This window comes from Bicyclus anynana, chromosome 21 (genome assembly GCF_947172395.1).
Source record: "Bicyclus anynana chromosome 21, ilBicAnyn1.1, whole genome shotgun sequence".
Taxonomy (NCBI): Eukaryota; Metazoa; Arthropoda; class Insecta; order Lepidoptera; family Nymphalidae; genus Bicyclus; species Bicyclus anynana.
In genome coordinates this window covers 12,627,285-12,639,722 of record NC_069103.1, presented here as the reverse complement: position 1 = coordinate 12,639,722, position 12,438 = coordinate 12,627,285, and the positions used below count along the sequence as shown (strand labels likewise).

Below are 12,438 nucleotides of genomic sequence, written 5' to 3'. Positions count from 1 at the left end.
TTTGTGAAAATCCCACGCGGACGAAGTCGCGGGCGTCCGCTAGTAAAAGATAAAAGATAAAACGTGGACAAGGGAACACTTATCTCTCTCACTCACTGGGGATGGTATGGGATCTCTCTATATCTTATGCGATTTCTATCAATGACCCTTGTCAGTGGCAAGTCCAGTGGCTTAGAAGTTTTTTCTTTATCGAACATTTTCCTTCATCGAGATGTTTTCTTTGGCGTTGCGAAATAACAGAGTTCCTAGTGGCAGTTTGATACTGTTACTGTCGCGTAACGTAAACGCGAGTTTCTAAGGAATTGAAACAGCGCCATCTAGTGGCACTACTGCACAACTGTCTCAATTCCATATAAATTTCCGTTAACGTCAACGTGATAGTAATAGTATGAAAATATTGAAAACTCCCACTAGGCACTATATTGTGGTCACAGAGTAACCAGAATGAATCTTTACAAGCAACGCACTGAAGCCGGAAAATCCCATAAAAAAAAAACTAACGTCACATGTCTCCTTGACAACCGCATATACAAACTTTTTTCATAATTTGTATTTCTAAATTATTAAAATAACCAATAAAAAATACTCCATCTTATTTCTTTAGCTTTTGTGAACATTTTTTATAATATTTAAAAACTTAAGACGCCATTTTTCTTGAATAATATTGAAAATTACTGATGTGACAGTTCGTGTCGTACTGACTCGAGAATGTATTACTTTTTGAATTTCGTATTTGGAGCGGCTACGACACCGTCGTGTTCCGTACGCTCCATCTGTATATTATTGATTAATCTGTGATTGTGGTTATTGATAGAGTATCATTTTAATAGGTCCAGCCGTTTCAGAGATAAGGCTTAACAAACATTATTGTTTAAAAAAAAAAATACCGTGTATATACTTTGTGAAAAGCTGTTAATTTAAAATGACAAACAGACAATTTAATTTGATTTATTTGTATATTGTATATTATTACGGACTTTTACTTATTACGGACTAGCGGACTAACTTCTCCCGTTTTCTCAACATTTCCCTTCACTGCTCTGCTCCTATTGATCGTAGCGTGATAAAAAGTATACTATAATCTGCCCAGGAGTATGTAGAATAATTGTACTAAGTTTCGTTAAAATCCGTCGAGTAGTTTTTGTTTCTATAAAGAACATACAGACAGACAGACAGACAGACAAAAATTTTACTGATTGCATTTTTGGCATCAGTATCGACCTCCTGATATTTCATGTACAGAATTGACCTCTCTACAGATTTATTATAAGTATAGATAAAGTCGAGGGCGTCCGCTAGTTAGAAATGAAATCCTAAATTGATTGAATTGAGAATCGAACCCAGGACCTCTTGAGAACCATAGATCCAACAACTGTGCCAGAGCGGTCGTCGAATAGATGCAAAGAACAAGCAACAGGCCATTTATTTCGCCCGATCTACTTTATCTGCAGCGGTGCCCATTGGTTTTCTGGCGGTCGCAGATTTATAACGTGAAGGGATCCGATTTATTTCCTTTGCGTTTGCTTTTAGTGGCGAATGGTGTTTTGTCCGTGATATCGTGAGAATAAGTAGACGTATGAATTTAAAATAGCCCAGTGAATATGTGAGTGTGGGTTCGAATCCGATCCGGGGCATGGACCTCCAAGTTTTCAGTTGTATGCATTTTAAGAAATTAAACATCACGTGTCTTGAACGGTGAAGGAAACGATAAGGAAACCTGCATACCAGAGAATTTTCTTAATTTTCTGCGTGTGTGAAGTCTGCCAATCCGCATTGGGTCAGCGTGGTGGACTATTGGCCTAACCCCTCTAATTCTGAAAGGAAACTCGAGCTCAGGAGTGAGTCGAATATGGGTTGATGATGATGATGAATTTAATAAAAACATTGTATAAATAGCATAAATGGGTTTTAAATGTGGTCGTAGATTTATAACACATAGATAGTGTGTAGCCACAGGATTCGTAAGCCGTTTTATGTGCCCCAAAATGGTAGCCCTTGACGCATCGCTACGCTACGTTATGTACGTTTGTGTGCGTGTCGGCAAAGGTAATTAGCTTAGCTCTTGCGCTCACGTAGATAGGTACAGAAGCGGCTTACGGATAGAGTGAAAAATCGTTAGGTGTTGCGAGTTTATAGGTTACTAGCTACCGCTGATGCAGCACGTTTCATCCGCGTGGTTTCCGTTCCCGTAAGAATACGGGGATAATATATAGCTTGTAACCTTCCTCTGTAAATGGGCTATTTAACACTGAAAGATTTTTTCAAATCGGACCAGTAGTTCCTGAGTAGCGCGTTCAAGCAAACAAACAAACTCTTCAGCTTTATAATATTTGTCCTTGGCCTTTCGGCCTTGGCTAGTTACCACCCTACCGACAAAGACTGTACCGCCAAGCGATTTAGTGTTTCGGTACGATGTCGTGTAGAATTACCGAAAGGGGTGTGGATTTTCATCCTACTCCTAACAAGTTAACCCGCTTCCATTTTAGATTGCATCATCACTTACCAACAAGTGAAATTGTAGTCAAGAGCTAACTTGTAAAGAATAAAAAAAATATGGTATTTTATAAAAAAATATAAGGAAAATGCCCGTATTGGTCAATATAGTCGATTCCAGTTTGAGGCTGTTTTCAATATCCAAAAAAAAACAAACCATTTTCCAAATGCATTTTCACGCGGTTTTCAAAGGTCGATTAGGCAAACGAGTAGCTTTGACCAACACACTCGAATAGGTTTTGTTGTACAGCGATAGTACGAAAACAAATATCTAAATGAAAACGAATTTCACAGGGATAAAGTTATTTTTCAACAGAACATCGTGTAGTCAAAAGCAAAGAATAACAATTTATAAAAAGACGTAAAATAGGAAAATGTCCTTATATAATCAGTTAAGTTTAATTATTTAAATATTTATTTATACACTTATTATGTACACCACAAAACAAAGAAACAAACAAATAAGAGAGAAAATTAGAAGTAGGATACAAAAAGACGGCTTTATCGCTTCATAGCGATCTATTTTAGGTAACGGTATGCCTAAGAAAATGTTAGAGTGAATATTGGATAAAAATATGGATAACAGAATGTATGTACATACATACATACATACGAATAATTACACACTAATACACATATAAAAATCGATCTACACAATCAGAAAAAAAACTAATGCAGATAATAAATAATGTAATAGATGTTTTAAACAAAAAGGACATTTTAATATATAAAATATTTTTCATTTAAAACTTATTTAATTTCCTAATTGTAGAACCTAATAAAGTAATATCCGAAAGGAAATTAAACATGAAAGGAAAAACGGAGGCGGTGGAAAAACTTTACGCTCCCGTAAAATTCGGTCTAGCTCGAAGAAAATACCAAGAAAATATAAAGACCGGGTTTTTTCATAAACTAAAGGTGTCAAGCCAAAGGAGAATTTGTTATTCAAACCTTTGTTGAATAATTTAAGGGGTCATTCTGTTCGGGGGAGAATTTATACTGCGAGGAGTTTTTACAGTTTTAGGGACCTCGCGTACTAAGCGGCCAGGATCTAGAGTAATCGTTGGTCGATCGCGACCACGATCCATCGGAAAGCGGCCAAATCTGTGGTTCCCAAAGTTTTTTCTCATAGAGCACTCTCAAAATAATTTTGCTGGTTCTGGTGGACCCCTGTTACATTACTAACTAAAATCTTTTTTTTCGAACCAGTGGTCATATAGTTAATAGTCACTATAAACTGACAGACCTGACGTATGATATACGTGCTTGTAAACTGAAAAAAATGGTTTAAATTTTTGATTTTTTATAACTATCTTGGCTCAATAAACAGCCACCACGAATTAACAGTTTTCTAAAAATAAAAAGTTAAATAATTGAAATATGTACCTAAAGTCAATAAAGATAAGTTTGTCAATCGAAAAAGTGATTCCAGCCAAATATTTTACTAAAATAAATTATACTTTTTGATATACCTATGAATCAATGGTCTAAACTGTTCAACCGATTTTAGGGAATATGGTTAAACAATTCGTAATGATAGGCCCGGGTGACATAGGCTATATAAATTGTATCGAAATTTCATATGACGGACTTTAAATCTCTGATTCTAACCACGAAACAAATTAAAGTTAATGTAGTGAAGACAAATACAATCAATCTTTCATTGCGTTGTTGGGACGAAAGACATGGAACTACTTCATGAAGTAAATGCTATCACCTTGATTGGTCGTTGTGGCTATTGGTCGCAGTCGTGGCAGCTACTGGTGGCGGTCGTTGCGGCTACTGGTCGTGATCGTTGCGGCTGCTGGTCTCGGTACTGGCCGCGTAGTGTGCTTGGTGCCTTACGCGATTCTCCTAAATTACTTTAACGATCCTGCCATTGTAATATCTTTCTGAATTGACCCGTAAAATAAATCAGGTGCAAGGCAAATGGGATTTTTCTTTTTATCGCATCAATCAGCTACTTGTATTTTTTTTTTGCTAGCGATCTTCTCGTGGTTTTAACCGCGTGTCTGTGGTTTAATTAAAAATATTGAGTAAAACCTTTCTACTTTCGGATGACTCCTTTGGCTTTGGATAAAGTTAGCAAAATGTGCTTGTAAAAAACGGTGGTTAAATTATTAACCGCCTTTATTTTTTTAATATATTAATATACGGCGGCTTTTCGAACTATGTGGTCTGCACATTGGCACTTCAACTTCGCGACTCGCTGAGCTATATCAGTGACTTTGGTTCGTCTGCGGATCTCCTCATTTCTGATTCGATCACGCAGAGAAACCCCAAGCTCTATCGCCCGCTAAGTGAATTTGAGCCTTTTTATGAGGGCCACATTTAGCGACCAGGTCTCGGATCCATAAGTCATCACTGGCAACGCGCACTGTTAATGCTAGTCACCATCAAATAAGTCCTGCCTGCAGCGCTAACAGCAGGACATCCGATAAAACTGATCGTGTGTTGGTCGCGATCGGCATGATGTCATGCACACGATCATGTTTTATCGAATGTTGGATATTTGCGAGGATGTTTTACGTAAAGTGACATTACAGGACCAGGCGAGCAGAACGAACGAGACGGGCGCCGCTTAGCCGAAATGCGACAATCAAATTACCCTAATACCGCGGAATGGTGTAATAAAACCCATAACCTCGATGGCTGTAATGAGCGAATGTAATAAGCCCTGTCGTGGCCTAGTTTTTTTTACCTGTTATTCATTTTTACAACGTTATGTTTGAATTTAGCTATAAATGAAGTTTTTAACATACCCCGTCACAATGCCGTACCTATACTAATAGCATTAACAACTGAGTCTTAGGGCCATAAATCATTTCTCTATATCTATCTCGCTTGCACTTATGGGTCTTATGGAGCCGTCTAGTGAAGGGTGTAACAATGAAAGACATATTATCGATAAGTAAAGTTTATTATCGTATCTTGTTCACAAAATTAAAAAAATTAACAATATTTGATTTAATATAATACATATTTCATATTATATAATTATTAACTAAATAAAATTAATCTTCATCTGAGTCTTCATCATCAGAATCTTCGTCTTCTGCCAAATTTATTATATATTAGTATCCATAGTGCGCAACGAGTAACACATGAATGTATTTATTTAATTGCAGTAAACACATTTATAGCAAAAAAAATACGCAATGCAATTACATTAGAAACCGACCAATCAGAATCGTCCAAATCATTATTGACTCATCATTAGCACGTGCGCAGGTAGCCGTTTATCGATAATTAGGGTGCGCAGGTAGGCGCGCTGCACATTCCTATCTTTTTTGACTTTTATGACCGGACGACTCAGATGATAATGCGCATACTATAATCAATTTTAATGTGAAACATCAGCCGAACGTAAAACCGATTACTGGCGTGGTGACGCATGCCGTGGCGACGCGTCGCCATCGCTTTATGATGGTATATATGTTCAGTCTATATGTAGGAGTGTGTGGTATGGCGACTCGTCGCCATGCGCTATCGACTGTGGGATTCTCTCCCACTCAATCCGGCGTTAAGCCATCTCTCTCGCTACACTGAGCTCGGATACCTATAGCGTATATTCCGTATCATTATGACATATTTAGTTCTTATCTCAATCTGTTTTTTTCTGCATATTAAGTACTTTTACAGAATAATGTCGATGTTTCACATCTGCCAGGCGTCCCGCGACGGCTCACATTTTTTTTTGTAGTGTTTACTAAATAATAAAGTATATTTGTAAACTTTGACCCCTCATAATATTTTTTGGGAACTTATGAGGACTTTTCACTGTGTCATTGTATAAACGTTGACCTATCTTAGAAATTTATGAAACTAGCGGACCCTACCCTACTCCCACCCTACCATACCCCTACTGAATCCTACCCCTTCCCTACTCCTACCCCACCTCTACCCTACACTAAGCCCCTATCCGTTAGTGTCATAGAGGAATTAGAAAATGGAGATGCATCGCACTCAATTTCACGAACAAAATTGTCTGTCGTTTTTTGAGGGGGACGAGGTAAACTTACACATCGAAAATATTTAACACCATTAAAAATATTCTATGTCCATACACTACACACAACTATAAATTTGACTCGCAATACACACACGCGTTTTTCTTACACAGACTAACAAACACATTGCTTAGACTATCCACAGAATATATACATAGAATATTATGAGAATTTTATGAGAATTTTATGAGAATAAATATTATCTTAAACCTTTGAATATTCGATTACTGATCGATGTTTGGCTGTGTCGTCAAAAGAATCGATTTTTTTTTATAAATTGTTTTTATTACAAACTTGATAAAATTAAGGTAAATACTTTCAAATGAAACGTTACTCCATCTTTTACTAAACTACAAGATTTTGGCCGTTTTTAATGCCATTTAACTAAGCAAACAGGCATTTTTAAGGAGCTCTTTACACGACGAAAACGATTACAACTATGAAACATCGATTTTATAGCAACAGTTTTTATAAACGCGTTAGATAATAGATTTTTGATCTTTGCCAGAGGTGTAACGGTTAGCAAGGCAGGTCCTGTTATTTAAATGGTCTAAGATTGGTGTGAACAATATAATTTGTTTATTTTTGAATTTCACTCGTTTGTACAAACAGACGGGACTATTTTATATGTACCTAGTAGGTAATTTAGAAGGTAATACCACCTATATAATGTTCGTTATACTACCGGCATCACTCTGCTTTTATTACTGTGTTTCACTACCTCTATAATAAACGTAAAGTTTGCAGCTAAAACTCAACTACTGCTGTTGATTAATGGGAATCATAAAAAACTATAAAATCTTTAACGAAAGGTTAAATTTATTCAAAATAAATATAAAGCCTTGTTTAAATACTTGGAAATTTTACACAAAAGTGTACAGTAAACATTATATTTACCTAATTATTTTACGACAATCTTTTTTTATAAGACTTATTACCGTCACGTATTTTTTTTCATTTCTCAAGACACTAATTGATATCGTAAACAAAACAAACGAACTCATATGCTTAAAATTAGCATTATATCATTATTTTAATTTCAAGATAAATTATAATATTGTGATTCTTAATTTTACGCAACTTCATTATACAAAGTTGATGCTACCTGAAAAATTAACATATTTTAAGTAGTATTGGTAAAATCATGACACTTCGTAGTCGGGTAAATAATAACAATTAAAACAAATATAAGTAATAGCTATTATCTACAATGACAAAAATATAATCTTATCTAAATCTTATAAATAAATATTATAAATTTTAATAAAAATTATATTATCACTAATTAAAATAAACCCAAAAGTAAATCTAATGTAAATAAATTAAATATCTACACATACTGTGCATTTTGTGAACACGAACAAAATACAATTATTTTTTTAAGTACACATTATTTTAATTTTGTATATTTATGCCTTTATATTCTTAAGCCTCGTATTCATTAGCATACAATGCTTCGTAATTTATAAATCTTGATTATCATTAAATCTTCATTACTAAGAAGCTGTTCAATAGAAAGTTAGTATAACATTCTTGGAATAATGAATACGTGGCTTAAATTATTATTAAATGTTAATATTAATATGCCTTTTGTAAATATGTGAATGCTTTCACCACACGCACAAATTATATTTATATAAGTATGAATTGCATGTATTTATGAATTATCTAATATAAATATCTTTTCTTCACTCTATCGCACGCTTGAACGGATGGACTGTCCGTCTGTGTCAAGTAAGGATTGGTTTGATATTTTCTCGTAGATTTTGTATTGCTAGAGGATTTTAATAATTTTTTGTAGCATAAAATGTGATATTTTAATTTTCTCATGCGCTATAATAAATTATAACTAACTACAACAGTTAATGGTGTTTTATTTGGTTTGTAGAGGTCATGATAAGTAAAAGGAACATTAACTAATCAATCTTTATGCGAGCGTTCTTGGCCATTCATTAAAACCACCATTAATTTTTATCCTAATATTGTATTCCACAGATTTATCTAGATTATCAAGGTAAGGAATGGTATATGTAATAATCTAGGCATAAGTACGTTATAATAAAGTGGTAGGTAAAGTGGTCGAATATGAATTTTAAAATATTTAATGTTCAAATGAATTCCTTTCTTTTAAATAACAAGGAAAGGAAAAAACCCTAACAAAACAATTTTTTTGGTATGTTTAATTATTGAAATATTGAATGAAAATGAACCGGAATTTCGTGCAAATTACAAGGGCAGAGTAAGCTATTTTTTAGTTTGTTTTTCAATAAAATCTGAAATAAGAATTAATTATTATTCGAAAAATATTTCACTCTATGCGGAAGAAGTCGGTAGTCTGCCTTAAGCTGTAGGTATTACTTATAGTATAAACGTACTTCGTTATTTGTCACAAAATTTTTCAATTTAATATTAATGTGATTAGTCTCAATTTGACTCGATGTATTTGGATGTGTTGATCACAATTTACAACGCAACTCATAGTGCTATCATACTATCATGTTTGTGAATGTACTTTTTATTTTGCTCGTTCTATATAAAAAAATATGCTTGATGAGAATTTTTGTCGTCTTATTATTTAAGTATGATGATTTTGTAGTATACCGCTAATAAATATTGCATATTTATTAATTAATACTTAATATTATAGATAATTTAAAGGTTTATTGTGATTTATTTATAACGAACTTCTCAAGATAGCAGGAATGCAAACTGTCTTGCAAAGTTAGCATTCCAGCATGAACGAGGGTTGGGTCTAAATCTTATTTAATAAAGTTCATGTATAATGTGGTTCGAATGCTGCTTTGGTTCAATACTGTAGTAGTTGGCATTACCACGTTCGCTGCGGAACGAGGTCAATTGACCTCGTAAAAGTTACGAGGTCGATACACCTCGTTCCGCACCACAGAAAGTTTTAGTACGAGGTCAAAAAACCTCGTTCCGCACTAGGGGAAAGTATCGTTTTTCCGGTCAAACAAAAGAATATCAGTCAAGCGTTAACCCGCTCAAGCGTTTAGTTATCAAACATATATGCTGTATACAAACGACACACAGATGTGTAATATATGTATTTCAAAGCATCATATTATATGTATAGTATATTTGTATGCTGCTTTTGTTTGGCGGCTTCGCTCGCGCTAATTTCGGGGTAACATCATCCCTAGAGGATACCCCAAAAAGATTTCCAAAAAAAGTAAAACTGGTAATTTTCGTTGGTAACAAAGAATCTGTGTACCGATTTTTAACTTACTACCTTGAAAATTACGAAAAGTCCCATATAAAATTTTACCCCTTTTCTAAGGGGTTGGGGCGGATTTTCAAAAAAAAAACTATGAACGGTTTTTTTAGCTTTCTACCTCGAAAATTGCGGAATCCTCCATAAAAACTTCCACCCCCCATTTTAGGGAAGTTGGGGGGGGGGGGGGTTTAGAAAGAGGCAAAAGTAGCTCAAATCACTCTGCATCCTTTCAACTTTCTTCACTTAAAACATCACGTCAATTCATCGCTCCATTTTGCCGTAAAAGACGGACAAACAAACAGACAGACACATTTCACATTTATAATATTAGTATATGGATGTATATCAAAGCAGCATTAATCTGTATAATATATGTGTATATAAACAACATAAATCTGTACAATACACCACTGTATAGACAAAAGCAATTTACCGGATGACCGCAGGCCATAAATTTGGCATCACGCAAACCTTGGCACTGCATCCTAATGCCGTAATGAAGGTCTGTCCCTTAATCAAAGTGTGTGTGTGATTTATGACCCACCGCATGGGAGTAACTATTAGGCTCTGTTCACATTATGCGCCTATTTCTGGCCTTAAGCTTAAGTACAGAGATTTTTGCTTAAATGTAAACGCAAACTATATGATTCTTTTTTTTTTAAATTTATTTTGTACCAATATTAGTAACACACAAAAGTAAAAAGAAAACCAGTGGACAAGGAAACACTTATCTCTATAAGAGATCTCTGCCAGTGACCCTTGGCAGTGGGAGAGATTTTAAACAAAAGAAATGGATAGGTACAACAGAAAAAAAGTGAGGAAACATATTATACTTAATAAATATATAATAAAAGTAAATAATATTAAATACATTAAAAATAACACTAATAAATAAATTAAAATAAATATATATATTATAACAGTACATATCAATACTATATTTAAATAAATACATATATACATACATACATATAATATAACGATTTATGATGATAAAGAAAGAAGAAAGATTCTCAGGCACTCGTACGAAATGAATTGCGCACAGCAAAAATTTCAAATGCCCTTCCGGCGTTTGTGTTTCCTGACACTTATACAGAGTGTCCCGTAAATATTACGACATACTTTACAGGGTGATAGCTGACATAGGCCTACTATAGTAACGCAATATATGTTAGTCGAAATTTTACGGTTTTTAAGTTATATTGGTTTTTGTACAAAACACAACCATTTCTGCCTTCAATGCAGTTTAGTATATCACGTACCATGTGCTGGAAAATTACTTTAGCGTTGATTTTATGATTGGTAATTATTTTTGAATAGTTTTTTCAGCCAATAAAACTTTGGCTTTTTTCTTCTACAAAGCTTTTTTTTTCCAAAAAACGGGCATAATTATTTTTTTATGTTCAACGATTTTTATTACATGTACTTTTAACGGTTACGTTAAAAAAATATATACTACGTCTAACTTAAAAACATGCACATTTAAACACTTAATCACAATTGCTGTTCTCTTCACTGTCCCTCGTCTTCATCACCAGACCCTTAATACAGTCACAACCCATATAGGTGGAAAGTACTTATCAATACAAATTAATCAAGCCCAAACAAAAGGTGACTGCTGAAAATCCTTGACGAGTTCCACCGCCTGTGTTTCGGCTCCATCATCAGACCAACTCCAAACCTTCATAAAGTTGTAGTGGTTTAAAATACCTTAAGGAAACACTAACAAACGCACTAGCCGTCTCTACAACTTTCGAAATTTCTCCAGGATGCCATCATCAGATCCTGACATGAAAAAAATGGGACCACCCTGAAAGTAAAAAAGAAACCTTCAAAACAAAAAAGAATTTTCAAAATCGGTCCATAATTGACGGAATTATCGCTGGACATACATAAAAAAAAACATACATACAGCCGAACGTAGAACCTCCTCCTTTTTGGAAGTCGGTTAAAATGCCTATTCAGTTAGTCTGTACACCATAGAAGTAGGTGCGAGAGGATTACCAGCAAAATCTCTGTATAACTTGTTAAAAGACCTTAGCCTCTCTAGAAGTGCAGCTAGTTCTATATTGGAACGGGTATCCAAAGCTGCTCTAATAAGATTTACCATACTCGACTAGGCAGGGAGAACAACACGAGCAGAGGGAAGTGTTAATCGATTGCCAAGTAATTCCTTAACCCTACATCCTGTAGTCACAAGTTCAGGATTCTGCTCGGTTTTTCTCTCTACCATGCGATGGATCCGGCACCCGTTGAATCCATGGAATGCTAAGATATTCGTCTCTCAACTATTCGCTAGTCAATTATTCTTCTTTGTATTAAGCAAGTTTGTTGTTTAGTGTAATATTAAAGTATTTTTAAAGTAATATCTAATAACTAAGCTAAGCCAGGTAACTAAAGGTTGCGTAGTGCTCGTATATTATTAAAAATGGCTGTATACAAGCAAAGCAGTAATCATGATACAATGTATAATAACAAATAACCGCAGTATCAAAGTAAAACTTCGTGTTCGATCTAATTAACGTTTTCATTATTTCATGCCTTAATGGAAAGTAATTACGTATACCTTCTTATTATGTTGCGAATTCGCGTGGCGAAATTTGATCGTGGAAAAACCGTAAAAGGAAAATGTAACATTTTCTTACCAATACAATGTATACCGTTTTTATATCGATTCATTCGTAGTTACAATATGATTGT

General features: G+C 34.5%; 1 protein-coding gene across 2 annotated transcripts in view; it reads left to right on the top strand.

The window, feature by feature from the left end:
* The window catches only part of LOC112054351 (sodium/calcium exchanger 3), a 135,520-nt gene that overhangs the window by 105,825 nt on the left and 17,257 nt on the right, over positions 1-12,438 (top strand). The gene's annotated exons all lie outside the window — the stretch shown is intronic.